The sequence below is a fragment of the Dermacentor variabilis genome, chromosome 8, assembly GCF_050947875.1.
Source record: "Dermacentor variabilis isolate Ectoservices chromosome 8, ASM5094787v1, whole genome shotgun sequence".
Taxonomy (NCBI): Eukaryota; Metazoa; Arthropoda; class Arachnida; order Ixodida; family Ixodidae; genus Dermacentor; species Dermacentor variabilis.
In genome coordinates this window covers 75,614,343-75,636,624 of record NC_134575.1, presented here as the reverse complement: position 1 = coordinate 75,636,624, position 22,282 = coordinate 75,614,343, and the positions used below count along the sequence as shown (strand labels likewise).

General features: G+C 45.8%; 1 long non-coding RNA gene across 1 annotated transcript; it reads right to left on the bottom strand.

Annotated features, from left to right (window-relative positions):
* Positions 1-4,663: 4,663 nt before the first annotated feature.
* On the bottom strand, positions 4,664-20,992 carry LOC142591110 (uncharacterized). Its single transcript, XR_012830346.1, has 3 exons — positions 20,853-20,992; positions 11,986-12,043; positions 4,664-4,826 (listed from the first exon to the last, which is right to left on the bottom strand). It is a non-coding gene; the product is annotated as an uncharacterized LOC142591110 (long non-coding RNA).
* Between the last annotated feature and the right edge of the window lie 1,290 nt (positions 20,993-22,282).

Sequence of the window (22,282 nt, the reverse complement as noted above, 5' to 3'; positions counted from 1 at the left end):
TTGTGGCCAGTGTATAGTGTCCGATAGGTTTTTGTAATTCTAGTTGCTCTATTTGCGAAAACTTTTGTGCACACTTAATTTGTAGTATGAAATAGCTCACTGTTTTAATCTCAAATGCTGCTATGTATGAATTTTGTGCATTTTGTGCATGCTGCTTCGCAACGTATGCACATACGAGTACATTCCCGGCATATTAATTTATGCTATATCTCTGCTATAATTTTGCTCATGTCAATAAATATACCGTGATGGGATGCCACGTACTTGTTTTAAATGTTTGGTGGTCTTTTTTTATGCACAATGTTCAAATGTGTGACTGTGCTGATGTGCTTTAAGTAAATATAAGAAAACTATTATCACACCCTTGCTACTAGTTTGCAAGGCTGCCATCAGTGGCATACATTTCTTGTACATTCATCAGGAGATGAGTCCTCTTCCAATCAACTCGCTTAATTTTGCACTAAAAATGGCATTTCTTCTGAACATTGACTAGTCAGTTTTTTCACTTAGAATCGGTAAGTTCGTGTTTATGTGAATGAAGACTGATATGTCTGCACAAAATATCCAAGGAAGAATGACAAAATTACACAAGTTATGAAGTTTGCTTGTAGCATTGGGTCAATATTCATGTAGGCGTTTGCTGTGCAGGATAGAGAAGTTGAAGCTTCTGGGAGCACAACTGTAGGTTACACAAACTTCTAGAGCTAGCTACATTTTACACTTTCCTATATATAAACTGATTATCAGCTGATAATTCCCAGCTGTCGAAATTCGACATAGCATGGACCCTACAACATATTTAAAAATCGGGCAAAAATCCTAAGGGATTAAAACAGTGTAATGCAGCTCTTGAAATACCCTATAGCATGGTTTTAAATTGGAAACTTGTGAAGTCACGAACTAATTAAACGGGTTATGGGTCGAGAATTCTAACCGGAACTAAATACACTTTTAATTAGACTATCATGTTAGCAATAAATATTACAACCACAATTTTAATTGGAAGAGCAATGTTCGAATGGGTCTACTCCAATTGGAGATGTACAACCAATTCGATGCATACAAGCATTTCAATTGGGCTACCAACTGGAAATCACAGTTCAAATGGTTGTCCAATGGGAATGTGGGCAACCAATTTGACTAACAAACATTCCAACTGGGATACCAAATGAAATATGGTGAACCAATTGGCATGACCGACTGAAACTGTGAAATCCAATTGGTTTTTCCAATTCAAGTGCAGCACTTCAATTGGCTTCCAATAAATTCCATGTTGCTCCAATTCATTTTTTTTACTGGTATACGCTCCGCCAAGAACTCCGACTGACAGTGCTTCAGTGCCGAATACATCGCATTCGAGCATTCTGTAGCGTTCTTCGGCTACGAATGTCCATTGTCTACCGCTGTCGGAAAGTACGCTTGAAACTTTTCTTTTCCTTCTTTTGGTCACTGCCGTTACGGTTGGCATCAGGACTATTCGAGGCGGGGGATTTTCTGCAGTTTCGAAGGCATACAAAGTGATCTGTTCTGCGTTCTTTTCGATCGTTACTTGTGCCTTTACAGCATTGTTGTATGCAGCATTTCACATGGTAGTTTCATGTTTCTGATGACATCTCTTGCTGATAACCTTGACTCTGCAAGGCTTTGAAACATGTCCATTTTTCGTGCAGCGAAAAGAAGTCCCCTTTGCCGTAAGGATAGCTTTCTTCTCCTTTAAAACCAATTTGGCTTCGCACTCCTTGCATGCGTGGACCTTTGAGTCTCAGAGTTTGCACTCCGTGCCTGATGCAGTGCCATGAAATGCTGCTGCGGACGAGGTGTGGGTATTCTCTCGTTGCGGAGTTCTTGTGTTTTGTTTGGGAGGTGTCTTAACGCTGGAGTCATCCGGCTGGTCCTCCAGAGTTCGTTCTCGACTCTCCAGTTCCAGCTCAAAGAACCAGAGCAGTTGATGAAGTGGCACTCGCCGGGATGATTAAGACTAAGATGAAGGCGTTGACGACGCGTCTTCATCTTCTACCGAGGTTTCGCGACGTTCGATTGTTACGGCAGACTTGCTGAACGTTGTTCAGAACTTGAACACTAAGGAGACCGCATATCTCCCGTAAATGACAAACGATTTGCAAACGACAGCATAAATTCTGCCCGCTTTTCACCAGAATATAGTCTGAGTGCCGTGGGTCTTGATTTGTTTACACTTGAGACACATGCGCTGCCACTATGTATGGTCTCGGTATAACATTTCATCACACCCGTTTCAATATTATTTTAATTCGAAGCATTTATAGCTCCTACGTACCATAAACGTCGTGGTAGGTATAAGTTGCTATATCGCCTCGTTTCTGGCCTCTTCTAGGAAGACTACATGTTGGATGGTGCTTTTTATGTCAAGCTACTCGGTTGCAACAGCGCATTGTCGTGCTCATTAGGCCCATAAGAGTACGGGAAAATCCAGTGCAGGTTACTTGTGCTGGAAACAATGTCCAAATAAAGTAAGATTGCTACAAGGTCCATGTTAATGGCGAAGCTTTAGCTTGGTGCTTGGCATTTTGGGTGTAGAATCGAGGTGGTTCATCGAAGCCGAGGATTACAGCGGCGAAACAGCGGAGATCATTGCGCTGTGCGTGCAAAGGTTTGGCCTGCCTACGAGCCGCATCAGTCTTTTGTAAAGGCGCAGAGCCTTTGGAGTGAGTCGGAGGGTAAAAAAAGGGAATTGGTTGTGAGTAGCGGGCCTCCGTAAAGTGCAAGCATTTTTTCGCGGCGTTGCTGTACCGCTACTAGTACGATACTTGGCTGTTTCCGACCTACATAGCCGACTCCGCATTGTGACTTCTGCTTCGGTATATCACATAGCTTTCCACAATTTATAGGCAGTAAGTCTGTTGTGCTTCCAGAAGGCAAGTACAGATATTGTGCACTGATAAAACAAGGCTAAAAGGTTTAAGTTACCTAGTCAGTGTGCTTTGGGATAAAAAGAAATGAGAGTTCCGTTCGTGAGTGAGGATGTACTCTCTCTTTATATTTAGCTCATCAGTGTGATAAGGAAGTTTGAGTCTGATGACCGTTCGCAGTGCGCAGTGTTTGAGGTAGGGCCCAGGCTCGTGAGCATAGCAGACACCCGCTGCCCCTAGGAATTCTCAAATACCCGTTAAACGTGAAAAGTAAATAACAAATCGGACCATGTTGCATTTATGTCGATAAGTGTATGAAATTTAGCGAGGGTTTGGTTTGAGCAATGTCACTTTTATAAGTCTAAATGCATGACCTGCAAACGAAGTGAACCAGTTGTAATTAAATTTGACTGCGTGAACAGTATCGGTAAGCAAACTAGCAGCGCTGTGGCTAGGCCGAGTGCTCCAAATCTGGAATGAAGGCTGCTTGCGGTTGCTTTTATATGTCTTTCGAACAAATAAACTGACAACTCATCGCGCTGAATGATAAAACAGCATCTTTTGCTTACACTTCTGAACTAAAGCTTGCCATCTGAGCGACATGTCGCCTCGCGGCATGAAATCTGTCATGATCAAATTCAGGCCTTCATTCTGACCTAGTTACTGTTCCTACTACCAGTGCCAGCGCAGAAAAGTACATTCACGAGAATATTCCTGCTGCTTAAGACATTATTAGTACCCATGCTGCGCCAGAAATCTAAGCCAACCAAACCGAATTAGGTTTAAGCGTATATCACTACCCTATTTAAGCGCCCGCATAAACAAGGTATACTGCGCTTTTTCAAACTCACGCAGCATATTTATTATATATAAAAAGAATGCAATAATTTACTCAGCGGGAATAAAGTCGCTCCGAATGAAGTGTTTCGAACAAACCACAATTATTTCAGTCGCCTTTTTCCCAATGCGCAAGTTTATTATCCATGCCACTCTCCATTGCGCGTCCTTTGCTTCTTTCGGGAAACGATGAAATGATGAGTTGCTGTTTTTCCACCGCTATGATCGCCATAATCGTACACAGCAACAGTCTTTCAACATCCGCTTTTGTTCTTTTTCAGGCTTGAGCGCGGCGGCATCACGACGATTGGACAACTATGAGGCAACGTTGCAGTGCACTCTGTAATTTTAGAACTTGCGGTGGAACCTGGTCGGCTAGTTCTCGGGGCGGCTACTAGAGGGCGAGTGTTCAGTCGGAGTTGCCAATAAAAAACATACTACGCTCATATCAAAGCGCGCGATTTTTCCTTCCTTCTCTATGCTTAGCTAGCGCCTTCGAACGACGTGTCGCATTGCGTCGCCTTAAGAATCGGTCCAGTTTGCCTACCCAGGTCGTAACGGAGCAGGTTGTAACGACCCCGTTGCAGGAGTATACAATAAATCAGTGGTCGTGCAATTCTCATTGCCGTTGTCAACCCGTCGCCTTGCCGCGTCCATCACATAAACGCTGATGTCGCATGCTCGCCCAACAGGAACACGTTACGCCATCTGGTAACACTTTGCAGAACTTGGAAGATGCTAGATAGTCAGCTACTACAGCTACCTGCGAAATGCTTGCCATAACATCTATGCACGCAGTGTGCGGTGTTTGGATATATATATATATTCAATGTGGTTTTCTTGCAAAATAGCATACCTCCATAAAGTGTTCTTTTCTGACAAGGTGGCAGGCTTCCGTTAAGTAGCGATACATAAAACGATGAAGTCAGATTGGTCAGGTAATGCGGTTTATTTTATATGGTCGATGAACATCGCATTTTAGTCACTCCTTCGACTTGGCGCCGGTGCCGGCGAAACCACGCACCGCGTTTGCCAAAGCAGCGGTGAATCCACTGATTATTTGGCCAGCCTGGTCAATGGCCGTGCAGGCCACGAAGCTCACTGCGTGCAGTAGGAGGAAGAAAATATAATGCAGCTTCAATGCACATATTGGAACACAGGTGAAGCGATGTTAAAAGCTATACAAGTAAGTGCGATGTCTACAATTCTATTTAACGTCGACGAAGCGACGTCAAAACGGCTGAGGCTGCGTATGATGTTTGTAGAGGAATGGATGCTAAAGTGCTTGAACAAAAAACTATGCCACATGTAAACACATTCAGGGTTTCTGCACTTGTGTCTCACAGTGGCACATACACATTTTTGAGGATTGAGCAAGAAAGGGTACATGCCCATTGAAACAATCTTCGTGGGCCAAATATAAGGAATTCAACGAAATCAAGGTAGTTTGATAAGGCGCTCTTTCAGTAAAAGGGCCACGTGCTTTAGAAATTCCTATGTGCCGATATTATATGTACATGATTTGTTTGTCGCGCTTTATTGTTCTATTTCGCACAACACAGGTGCTTTCACTTTTACTGTTTTGTCCGTTAGTAATAAACCTGTTTGTCATGGAAACAGCACTGAAAGACAAGAAAGTTTGGACTGTAGGTTACAAAAGTGTCCGTTCAAAAACAAAAAAGGAATCGGCAGTTGGAAACCTTAATTTTCTAGACTAGTTTACCGCGAGCGGTGATTATTAGCCCCTAATTGCAGTTTGATTGCGATAGCACTAAGTTAGCAAGACTAACTGTAGCGGTGAAACTCCTTATAGCGCTCATGAATATATTCGACTACCACGCACACAGCGCCATGCTACATTTATCGAGTTGCTCAGACGCCTACCCGACGTAAACACAGGCTGTGAATATCAACACTGCGCAACATGTGTGTTTAATGAGCATGTTCTTGTCCTCAGGCAGCCGGCATGGGCCTGGAATAGCAAGGCACGGCCCTTTGCTTTGTACAAATTTTCCCTCCTAATTTTTATCCGTATTGGCTACGTTCACTGTTTTCTTTGTCTACATTCCTTGCATCCAATTTAGCGTCCGTGTTTCCTTGACTTCCTTTTCGATGACTCGTGGTTGTCTATTAACACTTTCAATTACCCTATACTGGGTTGCAAATTCGTTGACCTATTCCTCCCTTCCATGTCCCCGCTTTTTTAAGTACATAAATGCGTACACTTTAGCCACCCATTTTTTTCATCTATGTTCCCGGGTCTTTCCTCAGAACAATTTTTTCTGGGCGATTCCCTTAGCACGAAAGAGGCCCAACCCATGTGACCCTGCATTGCCTTATTTGTAGTTTCACAATGGGCATGTCCGATACCAACTGGTATATATGGATGATGGACGTGTCAATCGGTCTAACGTCCTTAAGTTAACTTAAGACTCCTACCATCTCTAAATTTAACCGCAGAATGGCATTTGCAAAGGTTAGCGCTGGCACCATTACTGGTTTCCAGATTCCGCGCGCCACCCCATATTCATGGTAGCCTCAAGTACTATATGTTTCGTTATTGCTGCATTACACTTTCATTTTATATTCAGGTTGCCTAGGTGGATGTTTGAGTATTTTCTTCGTTTGTGTAAATATAAATACCTGGATGTATACATCCAGGTATTTATATTGTTTGACTGTGGGTACGACTTGCTGTTGAACTTATACCCCGTCATCACTCGTCTCTTCATTAAAGGTTACTATTCCTGAATTCTTTGCGCTAAACTAAAGGCCTCGATTTGTCGCAGCATTGGTACATATATTCGCAAGTTTGTGTAAATTCCTTATATTGTCCGCTAAAGGCAACATAGTCAGCCATGTATCTCTTTGTTTCACGCTTTGCCCATTACAGATATAAGGTAAATAAAAAACTAATTAAGTGTTTCCAGTCGTCTTTCTATGCATTTTACTTAAAGCGTGAACAACAATGGAGAGAGATGGAGAGAGAGGGCATTGTTGCTGCAGTCCTTCTTGATTTCCATTAGTCCTTTGCATTTCCGGCCTTCCCATAGGATTTGCACACAATCCTTTCCATGTATCTCCCACAGCACCTCCACAAAATTTGCACTTATGTCCTCGTGCTTGAGAACATCCCATAGCATTTCCCTGTCTAAGTTGTCGTAAGCTTCCTTTATATTGACACACATTTACTGAAGGCCAAAGGACGGAACCGGCGCTGGGAAAAGACGACGAAGATAAGTGTCGTTCTGCCTGCCATCTGTCCACCATTTTGTTGAGAGTCTTGATTCTCCGTGTATATACATCCTGTACATAATTAGACCCTGCGTTTACTTTAGTAACATTTTTGGTGAAGGTCCACTTTGTTTCCTGCACCAGCACTAAGCTCTCCAGCTGCCACTCCATCGCACTTGCGACCATGTTTTCCAATGAAGGAACAGCGTCTCCGCCGACCACACCTCCGATGGCTCCCACCTACATAACCCTGACTGCTGCCCGGGATCATGGCGTGACCTTGACATTGACAACCGGATCAAACTTTATGAATGTGTCAGCACAAACTGCGGGTGGGACCTGACACTGATGCTCGCCAATCTTTTCTTCTATCTCGGGGACACACCACGAGTATGATTCAAGACGCACAAAGCTGACATTAACAGCTGGGGAACTTTCGAGCAGCAGATCCGTGATTGTTTCAGCAGCACCTCTAGTCGCAAGCTTGCTGCCAGAAAAAGCAGTTCTGCCATAAAGGCGAACCAACGAATGCGATAGCAACATGTTAGATTATAACGCGAAGGGCAAGACTCGTAACTGTAGTGGTGGGATGAATTGAAGTAAACGTAAGCTAAGTAAAAAAAAAAAACGAGCTGTGGTGTTAGAGGCACTCTGTTTGAATCATGCTATCGGACAAGTTTATTTATGTTTAATAATTAGGGCCAACTTCATTCTTAGCGACATTCCCACCACTTTTCCGTATCGGGTGTTTGAAATCTCTTTGGTGGCCCATCCTGAGGTAGTGCATAGCCGCGTCAAATAAAGTACATCATTCTAAAGTTAGAGCTCAGTAATGATTTCGAGGATTGTTATTTAAGATTAGATGCATGCGCGGTCGGCGTTTTCTTTCATGACATTTGTTTGTGGGCTGCCATTTTACAAATTTTGACGAATAATTTTGCCAGGAATGTATGACGAACTTTAGTGACAGAACGGTGTGGCAATATAACCTGTCTATACCGCAGACATTATCGCAGAGAATGGCCTACAGCATACATATACCTAAATATATGCGGCATTCATGGCGACGGCGACCACAAGAATTTCGCTTGGAGTGTCCATATAGTTGCGCAATAAGAACAACTGGTTACTCGAACTCACATGTCTACGAAACCGTACGTCGCTTACACTCAGGATGTCTTGGCTCTCTGCTGCATGCACCACATGCCTGACTCGGACAAAGTTGCGTACGTGTTAAACAGCGTTGCAGGCGACGCGTACAACCTGCTTGTTTACGCAAACGTCTCAGTTGTAGATACCATCATTAAAGAATGTCTGCGATATGAGCGAGCCAAAAGCCACCAAATAAGACCAGCAGCTCACCTGTGACAACGTCACGCGCATTGTCCGCCGCGAACTTGAAGTTGTTTCTCCCGCACCCATTCAACCACCCTTTTTAATTCATACACCTACGACCCGTCGATGCTCTCGGTATTCCTGATTCAGGCGGTAGAAAGACAAGAGTTTTAGAACCTCGGCAACCCATCTGTGTGCTCAGTAACTCGTCCGGATGCTCGGTCATGCACCTTTCATGGTACCCAGACCCTTCGTCTTTACTTTCAGAACCCTTTAGAAATAAGAACGCCCGAAGATCAACCTACCTATTTTTATTGTCACCTCATTGGACGTACGAGCGTTTATCCAGAAATAGGGTTCCCAAAGAGGTACAGCAACACGGGAAGGTGTGAGGCGAAATTTGGCCACACTGCTGCCCGCGGCTGTTCCCCCACTCTCGCTTCCCCGCGGCCGTGCTTTGCTGCGCCGACCATTCTTGGCTCAGCAGCCGTTTGATAGGGAGGTTCCCATTGTTGATCACGCCAAGTGCGAGATTTGTTCCGGAATTAGCTTTTTGCGCGTCAAAGGGACTCCACCCGTGGATATTCATCGTCAGTAGAAAGAGGTGCATAACGACAAGTGTATGTCCGTTCAACACGTCCGAAAGTGGTGTAGGGAGTTTAGTACCGGTGGGAAGGAAGTCCACGATGAAGAACGAATTGAAAGACCGTCAATTACGGCGGCGGTTATCGAGATGGTCCAACGTGAAGTGCTTCAAAACGGGAGGATCACCGTCTGTGAACTTGTTGCTCAGATTCCTGGGAGTTCTTACGGTACAGTGGAAAGAGCTTTGGCTGAAAAATTGAGGTGTCACTAGTGTTGTGCTCGATGGGTACCGCGGCTACGGACATCAGACCACTTGGAGAAAAGCCTTGACTATGCTCGCCAGTTTCTTCAAGAGTGTCAAGAAGATAAGGAAGGATTGTTGAACTCGATTGTTTCGGGAGAGGAAACGTGGGTGTTTCATTTCACTCCCGAAACGAAACAACAATCCAAACAGTAGCGTCACCCAGGGTCACCAGTTGCAAAGAAGTTTAAACAATCTCCTTTTGCTGCAAAGTCATGGTCAGTGTTTTTTGGGATCATAAGGGGATGCTGTTGATAGATTTTATGGAACGTGGGACAACAATCAACTCAGACAGTTAATGTGCAACACTAAGAAAACTCAGGCTAGTTATCCAGAACCGCCGATGAGGGCGACTGGCAGCCGGTGTAACGCTGCTTCACGACAACGCCCGACCTCACGTCTTCCGTCCAACCCAGGAACTTTTGACAAACTTTGGGCGGACTGTCCCGCCCACCGTACAGTACACACCTCGCGCCTAGTGATTATCACTTGTTCCCCAAGTTAAAGGAACATTTGAGTGGCCAACCCTTCTTGAGCGACGATAAAGTCAAAGAAGAGGTGAAACAGTTCCTCAACCGTTGGTGGCATTCTACGACATTGGGATACAGAAATTAGAGCACTATCTATAAAAATGCGCAGAAAAAGATGGCGATCTTGGAGACAAATATAGTAGTGTCATCCTTCCTATGGGCGTAAATTTCTACGAGAATAAACAAGGTAGTCTATTTATAAAAGTGATAGGAACCTTATTTCTGGATCAATCCTCGTATATTTCGCCATTGACTACGCCGCTGCAGCTTCTCATCATTGGAGCCCACCTTTCCTGCCTACCTGCGCCCTACCAGTTGCCGATGTTCTCCACTCTTACCACTCTTCGGCATCCCCCAAGCCTCTTACCACTTTTATCCCTGTCAGCAGCTTCTTCCGATCTCTATCGCCTCAACGTAGTCAATCCCTTCCCACCCGGTTCTTTGGTTCTCGTGTGGTGCCCATTACGTCATGTACGTATGACCAAGAAGCTCCTATCCTGGTACATTGGTCCTTACCATATCGTCCGTCAGGTCACGGACGTCTCCTATGAGATTGTTCTTGTCTCCGACTACGCCATCTGCGATCAAACCTAGTGGCATAATTTATGTCAGCTGACTCAAAACTTACCACCCTTTCTGCGATAAACATGTCTAGCTGCATTGAGACAGAGCTTCCACCGCCATGGGTAATGCTAAGCATCTGCTGAAAGCGGATAGTAAAGAAATGTCGATATGAAAAGACAACCAAGAGGATGGTATCATTCTGCATGAGAGCTCTCCACCATTTTGTTAAGAGCCTTGAATCTCAGTGTACATACCCCCTGCCCATAATTAGGTCCTGTGGTTTCTTTACGTAACAGCACCAAGAAATGTTATCCATAAGGGTATATTCCGAGTTATTCAAATATTTGAAATAGCAATGCATTGAGCTTGTGAGGAGATATCATCTATGTGCCTTCCTGGTCTGAACAAATTCTATAGCTCTCACATTACATCACTTTAATGCCATTGGTATACATGCAGTTTCCGGTGTCCATCTATGCCAGCATAAAACTGTTTTCCTTTCACACATACTTGGGTTACTGCATAGTCCATGGGTACACATACTCAGCTAAGTTGGGTCGCTGAGTGTGCGGTACCGGTTGTATGCCGTTCCTCGGTGAACCTCTTTTAAGCCTCCTTGAGTGGCTAGATGTGTGCCACTGGTTATGTGTACCGCCCTTCAATGAAACTCGTTAGGGCCAATTTGGGTCGCTGGGTATGTGACACTGCGTATGTACCGCTCTTCGATGAAAAAAAAATTATCCCTTAAATTCTTTCTGGTAGTTGGCGGAATCGGCCACGCGTCATATATACTCAGTCTTGTCGGAATATATAATTGCCATCAGTAAGTGCCGTAGAAGGGGCCTACGAGGTTGTGGATGGGTGGATGCTATAGGGGTCCCATGTGAAACGGAGCGGCGGGTTGCGCCACCAAGCTCTTATTGTTTTTTACCTATGTTCTTCCTGCATTGTAAAAGAACACACAAAGAATTCCCACCACGAAAATTTATGAACCACTATTGGGAATTTGTTTTTGTACGCTTCTCTTGTTTGTGGCCTACCTACTTTTCTGTCACCAAACCTCCGATCGCCTTTTAGTAATCTCTACTGCAGACATGTTTACGTTCCCACTGATAGCCCTGGACCGAAGGGCTACAAGAAGGACAGTTGAGCCTAAACTGAAATCTTGGTCTAGGCGAACCAGATATTTCGAGCTTTTATAGCTTACCTCATGCTTTACGTCAACTTGGCACGCCACATTTTGTGAAATAGTTTAGAGAAACTTGAGAGGTTTGGGTACTCAAGTAACGGAAGATCGTTCCTTTCGAAAATACCTTACAAATTTCGGCAGTAGCCATAAGACGTGATTATATGTACCACACACCCGCGGAATTCGCTATATCTTTCTATGTGCTCTGAACAGATGGACACCTTAAGCCGTTATTTTGATTCCTAATCCCTCTCCGCAGTAAACACTGCAGAGAAATTCAAATGCGTGGTGTTGATCAAATGTTAATGAGGAAGTACGTAACATACAAAATGAACAGCCTTGTGGGGTGCTCCCTCTTACCTCGAAGAAATGGTAGGGGAGATGTACACAATATGGGTTGTCTTATCATTAGTCTTCGTGTGTCTAGCCATAAAAACGCAAGGGAAGAGTTAGGTAAGAAATGGGGCCAGATGCTTCTCCTCTGGAGGCCCTTCAGAAGTTGGTTGAAAACCGGCAACTTACACAAGGCGAACAGGACGAGCACAGAGAATCCTGACATCTGCATGCTGACTCGTTAGTTCTGGAAAAGTAACGTGAACAATTGCACCGTGAATCAGGCCGCCTCCATTGACAAAAATTTCACAAGCCATTCGCATTGGTAGGATGGGGCCGGGCCTAACAAGACATCTGCGACGTTTCCTTAAAGCAAAAGTATTCGTGCATTAGGCAGACTGCTGGCACATTACACGAACGTATTTTCTAGTGCACTTTGTTGGGAAGACGAGAGTTCGATTATTTCATTTATACAGAAGTACCGCTTGATTCCATTCAACTAAGATGCAAATTGGCGCAATTTGCTACATCCTTAAATCTCTTCTTTGAAATCAAAACATAAATTCATTTTTTTGTAAGGGCAAGTGCATGAAGTTATTCTTCAGCAAGCAGACGAAGTAATCTTAGCACATATCGACTTTTAGTACAGTCGACGTGAATATTGAGCCCACATGCGACAGTTGCTGCTTTTTTCTGAAGAACGAACGGTGAAGTTAAGCTGTAAGCGTTAAAGGTGAGAAACATGATGATGTCACAATGCTTGTACAATATGTACAAAAGAACCAGCTCTTCATGATCTTCCCGCCTGGGTCTCTTGCGCCTTCCGTGGTCATTGCGCCCATAGTTATGGCTTTAGTGCACTACGTGTCGCCTAATTCGGCTTATTTAGGCTTCTTTCAAAAATAAGTGGTGCGGATATGAGATACGCTATCAAGCATCATACAAGATTCCTGATCATATTCGTATTCCTTATCAGATTAGTATTCGAGATAGCTGCACTTCGCATGCGCCGTCATCTTCTTTTACGAGGAAGCGTATTCCGCTGAAAATAGCGTGTAGGAATGCATAATGTAGGTCGCGTTTCAGCATTAAGGGGCACGCACGCGTTTCTCATATATATATATATATATATATATATATATATATATATATATATATATATATATATATATATTCTAATATGTATACAGCACAAGAGAGCAGCAGGCAGCGTGTCTGAACCAGAGAAGCTCAGGCAATCTCTAGCTCGCGCCTCCTGGGCGACTGGCGATGTGGCTGTGGCGCCGGGCATTTCTCTTCACTACAATCGCCCCCAACAGGAAAAGGAGCCATCCTGGCCACTCATGGTGAACATAGAATCATGAGGTCGTAATACGGCTTCAGGCGTTGTACTTTGTACGACCACGACAGCGTTGGTCCGTAGGTGGCGTGACAGGCTCGACAATATAGTTTACAGGCGATGTCTGCGCTACAACACGGTAGGGTCCTTGATATTTGGAGACAAGCTTGGATGAGAGTCCAGCAGGAACGGCGGGAACCCAAAGCCACACAAGGGAGTCCGGAAGAAAGTGACAATGCAGGTGATCATCGTCAAGTCTAGATTTTTGTTTCCATTGGTCGACGGCTGTAAAGGAACGGGCGAGCTGACGGCATTCCTCTGCGCGGCTAGCAGCTTCCGAGAGGGGCGTACATTCGTATGAGTGGGGTCTGTACGGAAGAATGGTGTCGAGGGTAGTTGAAGGTTCGCGGACATACAAGAGGATGAATGGGGAGAAGTTTGTGGTCACCTTTGGTGCAGTGTTGTAGGCAAATGTGATGAGTGACAAAATGAGGTCCCAATCAGTGTGATCAGAGGCGACGTATTTGGAGAGCATGTCGCCAAGGGTGCGGTTAAACCTTTCTGTCAGAACATTAGTGTGAGGATGATAGGCGGTGGTGGTGCGATGACCGATAGGACATTCAGCAAGGAGCGCGTTTACGACTTCGGAAAGGAAGACACGTCCTCTATCACTCAAAGTTCGCGAGGTGCGCCGTGACGGAGAATAACGTTTTTCAGAAAGAAGGATGCTATATCGCGAGCGGTGGCAGCAGGCAGAGCTGCTGTTTCTGTCTATCGCGTCAAATGGTCGATGGTGACGACTATCCAGCGGTTCCCGGAAGCCGTGCTCGGACGGGGTCCATACAGGTCAATGCCAATGCTATCGAAGGGCCTGGCAGGACACGGAATTGGTTGGAGTGGACCAGAGACATGCTGAGCAGGAACCTTGCGGCGTTGGCACTGAGGGCACGACCGAATGTACTTGCACATAAAGGTGCACATGCCACGCCAATAAAACCTGGAGCGAAGCCGGGTGTACGTCTTGAAGACCCCCGCATGTGAACACTGCGGGTCAGTGTGGAAGGCGGAACATATTTCACCACGTAGATGTCGAGGTATGACCAGCAACCACTTGCGGACGTCAGAGACGTGATTCCGGCGATAGAGAAGTCCATCCCGAATTGCGAAGTGAGATGCTTGACGGCGCAAAGCTCGAGAAGGTGAAGGAACAGTCGACGGGTTTGAAAGGAAGCGGATAAGAGTACGAATGCGTTGCTCCGAAGCCATATCGCAGCCTGCTGGGAATAAAGTACTTGGTCAACGGCAGAGAGGCAGGCATCGCTTTCGGTTGACACGGGCGAACGGGAAAGCGCGTCGGCATTGGTGTGGCGGCGGCCAGACCTGTAGACAGCGCGCACGTTGAAATCTTGCAACCGCGAAGCCCAGCGAGCTAATCGACCTGAGGAGTCCTTCAACGTGGACAGCCAACAAAGTGCATGGTGGTCTGTAATGACGTCCAAGGGGAGGCCATAGAGGTAGGGTCGAAATTTACCAAGTGCCCAGATTATGGCCAAACATTCCTTCTCCGTAACAGAATAATTCTTCTCGGCTTTGGTGAGTGCGGCTTGCGTATGCAAGAACGTACTCGTGGAATCTGGATTTGCGCTGCGCGAGCACAGCGCCGAGTCCAAAACCGCTGGCGTTGGTGTGTACTTCGGTCGGAGCTGTCGGGTCGAAGTGACGCAGTATAGGCGGCGAGGTCGGTAGACGACGCAACTCTTGGAAGGCATCGTCACAAGCGGACAACCAGGCGTAGTCATTCAAGTCGCTCCGTAGAAGCTGGTTCATAAGAGCGGAGATGGACGCAAAATTCCGAATGAAGCGGTGAAAGTAAGAACACAGGCCAAGGAATCTGCGAAATTCTCTTACGGAGGAAGGTTTCGGAAAATCAGCAACTGCGTGGAGCTTGGCGGCGTCAGGAAGAATACCGTGTTTAGATACTACATGGCCAAGGATGGTGAGCTGACTTGCGCCAAAGTGGCATTTCTTCAGGTTGAGCTGAAGGCCGGCGGCAGCTAGGCACTGCAACACTTCCTCCAGCCTGCAGAGATGGGCGGGAAAATCGGATGATAAAATAACCACATCTAAGTAGCACAGGCACGTTTTCCACTTTAGACCACACAAAAGATTGTTCATCATACGCTGAAATGTTGCGGGGGCGTTGCAAAGCCCGAAAGGCATGGCACGAAATTCATATAGGCCATCTGGTGTTACAAATGCCGTTTTAGGTTGGTCTTCTGGTGCCATGGGGACTTGCCAATAGCCGCTGCGTAAGTCGATAGAAGAGAAGAACTCCGCGCCTTGGAGACCGTCAAGGGCGTCGTCAATTCGCGGAAGAGGGTAAACACCTTTATGAGTTATGTTGTTAAGGCGACGGTAATCGACACAGAATCGTATCGCTCCATCCTTCTTCCTAACAAGAACAACGGGAGATGCCAAGGAGCTGTCCGAAGGCTAAATGACGCCGCGCTTGAGCATGTCAGCTACTTGGTCGCCGATAACACGGCGCTCTGTCGTCGAGACGCGATATGGTCTTTGTCGCAGTGGCACACTGGTACCCATGTCGATGCGATGACAAACAGTTGAAGTGCTGCCCAAGAGAACATGCTGGCAGTCGAAAGACGAACGGAACTTGTCGAGAAAGCATAGAAGCTGGGCGCGTTGAGAAAGTCAACCTGTCGGCGACGGAACTACGTAAAACATCGGGCGAAGTCGGCTCCTGCGCGGGGTTACAAGTCACTACGGCGACCTCATGAGTGCTGATGGGACCGGTTGGCATGTCAATGACGGCAGCAGGGTCGACACACTGGGCACGGCCAACGCACTCCTTACGAAGCAAAGACAGGATAATCGGTTGGCGCCGAGCAACATGCTGACGCCGGCATGAACGCCCAAAAGAGCGAAAGGCATCGGGGAACATTTGCGACGAGCGAAAATTGCAGATCGCGTAAAAGTGCGCTGGCATCAGCAACAATGTTGCATGACACTGTGGCAAGGGCAGATGAGTGCGGTGGAATTGTAAGGTCTTCAGCAACAAATACTTTATCTTCAGGTTCACGAGTGTCAAGGACTGGGGCATAACACAGCGTTTGAAATTCCACTTCAGCACGAGAACAGTCGATGACGGCCTTATTAGCGGAAAGGTAGTCCCAGCCCAAAATAAGATCGTGGGAACAAGAACAGAGCACCAAAAATTTGATGATCTAGAGGAGGCCGTTGATCACAACGCGAGCAGTACACGCAGCTCCAGGCGTGATGCAGTCTGCGCTGGCAATACGAAGTGACACGTTGGACAGTGGTGTCGTGACTTTTCTGAGCGAACGGCGAAGTTTGGCACTAATAACTGAAACAGCGGCACTAGTGTCAACGAGGGCGAGTGCAGCGACGCTGTCCACCATATACGTCAATAACATTACTCGATGAAGGAAGAGGCCTTGGTCTGTTCGTGGGTCACGCAGTTCTTGCCTCGGGAACTGCGACGATTAGCTTTCCCGTTCCGTCGAAGAAGGACGACGGCGCATTGGCGAAAGCTAGCGGCGTCGAGGTGATGGCGAACGGCGGTCAACAAGAGGGCGTCCAAGTAGGAAGACATCTGGCCGGGGTTCTTAGACGCGGAGGTTGACGGGTATGGGGAAACGTATGGTGCGGCGTCGAAGCTACGGCGGTAGGATGTTGCGCGGCGACGACAAAATCCTGCAACGTGGCCAGGTACACCACACGCAAAACATACTGGCCGGTTGTCAGCAGTGCGCCATTGTCCACTGCTGTACCGCGGCTGAGCGAAATGAGGAGCTGGACGCAGTGGCACGACCGATGGGGATGGCGGAAAGGTCGGAGGGGGTGGCCGCGCGAGAGCCTCGGCATAGCTTAGAGGTGCAGTCACCTCGGGAAAAGCAACTGGAGATGGCACAGGTGAAGTCTCGCAAGCAGAAGGGAAAGCTGCGCACACTTGCTCTTGGATGACCTGGCGAAGGTTGGCCGGCATAGGCGGAGGTGGTGGCGTGGCTGTGGACAGCAGCGAAAGCTGACGAGCGACCTCAGCACGGACGAACTCTTTTATCTGGCCAAGCAGGGAGTCCATCTCTGGAGCCGCGGTCATGCTCGTGAGGGTTTTGTCCGACGCAGTGGGGGGGGGGCGCCGCGTGAGAAGGCGCTGTCTGCAGAGCTTGTCGAAACTCTGGCAAAACTCAATGACCTGAGAGACAGTGCCTGTGTTTTTGGAGAGGAGTTTATGAAAGGCATCGTCGGAAATGCTCTTCATGATGGGACGTACCTTGTCCGTCTCCGCCATCGTCGGGTTGACACGCCGGCAGAGGTCGCCGATTTCTTCTATGTAGCTGGTGAATGTTTCACCAGTTTGCTGGCATCGGCTTCGTAGGCGGTGTTCAGCCCGAAGTTTGCGCACGCCAGGGCGACCGAAAACTTCTGCGATGCCGGTTTTGAAGCTAGCCCACGTGCGGAGATCGGCTTCGCGGTGGTTGAACCACAGCTTGGCTGCGCACGATAAATAGAAGATCGCGCTTTAGGGGATCGTCCCATTTGTTGGTGTTGCTGGCGCGTTCATACAATTCCAGCCAATCTTCAACGTCCTTCTCATCGGTGCCGCTGAAGATAGGATCCCGCTGACGCTGGGCACCGGCACATAGGATGGCTGGAGTAACCGGCGCGGAGGTCGGACTGGGGTCGTCAGGCATGACGGATGGCAGAGTTCGGGTGCGCAGTTCCAGGTTGGGGAAAACCGGAGCACCTCCACCAGAATCTAATAGCAATACAGCCCAAGAGAGCAGCTGGCAGCGTGTGTCAACCAGAGAAGCCCAGGCAAACTGGATCTCGCGCCTCCCAGGCGACTGGCGATGTGGCTGCGGCGCCGGGCATTCCTCTTCACTACAATATATGTGGCTGCGGCGCCGGGCATTCCTCTTCACTACAATATATATATATATATATATATATATATATATATATATATATATATATATATATATATATATATATATATATATATATATATGTATATATTTAGTGAAGTAGACGCGCGTATAAAGCGGTTTATTGACGTTTCAGCCGGGGTCCGACCTTCATCAGAATCTGATTCATGACAGCTTTAAAGCATATTAGTGAAACTGTCGGCCGCTCTCCCCGTTTCCTGATGCAGTCTCAATAGCAGACACGTTGCTGCGCCGCGGACATTCATTGTGCCTATGAAAACGCCGAGGGAAAGCAGCAGCTGAGCAGTATCTACAATCGTATCTTGGAACACGCTGGCTAGATGTCAAAGTTGAGTGTTGCGGTCTTCTGAAGAGAAGTGGCTCTCTTGGAATTGTGCTGAGAGGTCAACTAAAGGAAAGTCCCCCTCACCCGTTTGATGTAAATCTCGACCTTTTTGGCAGCGGCGAGCCGCTCTGATGGTGAGGGGAAATAGAGTCCGGCTAGCACTAGTTCCACGCCAGGAGGAATACCGTCAGTTAACCCAGATATCATGTGACACTTTCTAAGGCTGGCCAAGGCACAGAGTCTTCTTTTCTCGTTGTAGTACTCGTTGATGGTCTGCCCTCCTTTCAGCCGGCAGGGAATGAAAAGCCGGAACTCATATCCATTGGTTTTCAAACAGCGGTCTTGCATGTCTCTCATGATGTCTTCGCATGACCCACCGTTGCCTAATATCTCTGTCAGGTACTACCTGAACGCTTCCCCTTCGATCTGCTCATTGAAGCGCCTGATCATATTGCGCTAAGTCGGAGATGCTTCAGCCGCATTAATCTAGAAAAGAAGGAGCCACTTGTCAACGGGGAGATCTGGCATTCATTTGCACTTCCAAATGTTGAGCAGAGGCTACGGGGCAGCCATGTTAGGGTGATAGGGTTGATTCTGTCGACTTGTGCAAATGTCAGAAGCCAGAGACGTGTTACGGCTTTTATTCTAAAGCACGCCTGCTTATTCGTGGTCCACTTCTCCAGCCATCGCGTTCTTCAATGACACATACACAATCGTACGCATATATATATATATATATATATATATATATATATATATATATATATATATATATATATATATATATATATATATATATATATACAGTAAGCGCTCAGTTTTACGAACGTCGGTTTATGGAATATTTCAGAATAACGAACTTTTTAAAAATCCCCGGCAGTTTTCTTATAGATTCTATGCAAAAATGTTTCACTTAAACGAATTTCGGAACAGTCAATATTTCAGTTTAATGAACTTGCTCAGACGACCAAGGCTTATTTTTCTCATCAGCTGGAGGTCGATAGCAATACTTTGAAGACTATACACAGTGTCACAGTGCACTGATTACCTGTGCTGGACAGACGGATCTGGAGATTGTTTCCAGTGTTCGTCCTGAAGAAGAGTGCGACGAAGAAGAGGCAACTGCTCAGCCAGTTTCAAGCCCTATAACTCTAGCTGAGGTTGTAGGGTACATTGGAAAGTTGAGAGACTTTGTGTCTCAACAGCAAGTTGTGCCAGAAGAAGTGTACAAAAACATTGACTCTTTGGACAGTTTTGTTACTTCCTGTGCTTTAAAAGTACAAGTGCAGAAGAAGATTACAGATTTTTTTCTAAGTGAGAAAGGCAGCATTTTAACTGTTATGAACCTTGTAATTGTTGATATGTACAAATTCCATTTCACACATTTCTAACACTATGGATGCCATGTCTTTTGCTCCATGAATTGTACTTCAAACTTTTGACTCTGTATGCCATGCCTTATGTTGGTCTAGTGAATATTCAGTTCAGGGAACTTTCAATTAAGTGAACTGTTTCCCTCGGTCCCTTGAAGTTCACTCAAGTGAGAGTTCACTGTGTGTGTATATATATATATATATATATTTATATATATATATATATATATATATATATATATATATATATATATATATTCATATATATATATATATATATATATATATATATTCATATATATATACATATATTTACAAAGCTCAGATGGAAGTCGGGACGCATGCTTCAAAACGTTTCTACTGGGGCTGGTTTTTGTCCGAACACAAGATTAAAGGCTACTTAGATCGTTTTAAATAGCTGCGCATCTCACAAAACACGTCACGTGGCATTATGGAGATCCGTGGCGCAGTGCTGTATCTAAAGACATGCAGCAACATTTTTTTATTGGCTTTTGACAATAACGTGACGTTTTCTTAAATCAAATATATGTTTATTGAGGATGCATGCGGTAGAGGTTAGGAAATACTTATCGCACTCATATGGTAATAGCATTTCGGCATGCTATTGGACATAATCAGAGCTGGCGAATATGAAAGTCTAAAAATTTTGCGCACAATATGTGTCAACTTGCGCAAGGTTTTACATAGCTAGTCTATATCTTCGAAGCCTGTTTATGCAAGGAAGATAAAATGTGACAGAGCAAGCATGCCTCGAAAGTATAAGTTATAGATGGCCCGATTAACCTTGCTATTGCTACCAGTGCCTCACGTTGAGGAAAACAAGAAATTTTTGCGCAGTAACCCTATATATTTCTCCGCAAAACTGGGAATGCCGCGAAAAACATTTCGCTTGTTTTTGCCTCACAAAATACTTTATTAGCCGACATAATTCATAGCGCAAGAAAATTGGCCATGAGAGGTTGAGGAACATATAAGGCCACAGCTAAGTACATGGTAAAGTCAGAACCTACCTTGTTGGCTTTCTATCTGCACACGGACTCGGATATTTTTAAGGGTATTTTTCGACAAGCGATGGTATTAGGCAAGAGGGCTCTGAGGCAAGTGTCGCTCTCTCCGTGCGGTGGCGAGTCGAGTGAAGTTACAATTTTATATTTTCACGTCTCTCTCTTCGAATTGTATGTGACTCGGATCTATCCGCTGTGATCACAATCGCGTGGAAATATTTCGCTCACGTGCGCAGCAATACGAAAACATGTGTTCTACGCGTTCACGCATTTCCCAAACTTAGCTCTCATTTTGCAGCTGCGAAACCCTGTCACGTGAATTTCGCACCAGAAGCGGAATTCGTGGCGTGCAGTGAAGGCGGAGAAACGCGGGGGGTAAAGTATCTGCCATAAAATGATCGATTAATGTTGCTAAGTTCGTTTCCTGTGGATTGGTAACTATGAATAGTCATTTTTATTTGAGAAAGTTTGTGCGTGAACCAAATGGATAAAAGTAAATGAAACCCGCACGTGATCACTACTTGTAAATGCAGTAATGAAGGCGGCTGATTTGAATTTGAAAAACCGGTTTAAAGAAATAAAGGGTCAACAAAAAATTCGCTCTATTTAGCACGCTAACACATATTGCCAAACACTAGTTTGGTGCTCTGGGTTGAAATTGCTTGATGCGTTGATGTTATGTACCTTATATCTTCACCTAATTATAAGAAACGGTTTTAAATACTTTCGTTTATTTTACACTATTGCCTTTTTTTCTGTGTGCCCCCTCATTAAATAGAACACCACGAAATGTCTCCCTATACCATTGTAAGGCTACCCAAAACCCTAAAGCTGCTTTAGTCAGCAGCTGTTGTGCCCTACTGACACTCAAGACTGCCACAGTCGCAAGTTCGACAATCAGATAAATTGTTCCAGTTCTGCACTATTGCTTGCCCTGCTTGCACCTCCACATTTAGGGGTTATATATAAGGGGTTCGTTATAAAACTTGGAAAATTGTAATTTGATGGCAGTCAGGAAACTTCTTGTACAGGTGATTCAAGCGATTTGGTTGGACAAGCCGTTACATTCTGATGCTGCGCGCGGAAAGAAGGCAGAAGGAGAATTAAGCAGTAGAGCACGTCGGCATGACACTCGGAGTTTGTGGCCAGTGTGATGAGCAGATGAACAATCACATAAGGAGCTGACCCCATTAGAAACGTTGTTAGTTTCTAACACTACGCAGTGCTACCTAGAAAGACCACTTTCTTTTTTTACTTCAGACTAATCCCGAGGCGTAAGGACACGAAAGGCACGTTGCAACATGCTGTCAACATAGCAGATAGAAACTTAGATCGTTTTTCACAGAACTGACTACAAACGCGTGCCCTGTTTCCTAGGTCTGCTTTACCTTGGTGCCAAGTGCTGGTAAAGTAAGACAAAATCAAGCTCGAATATA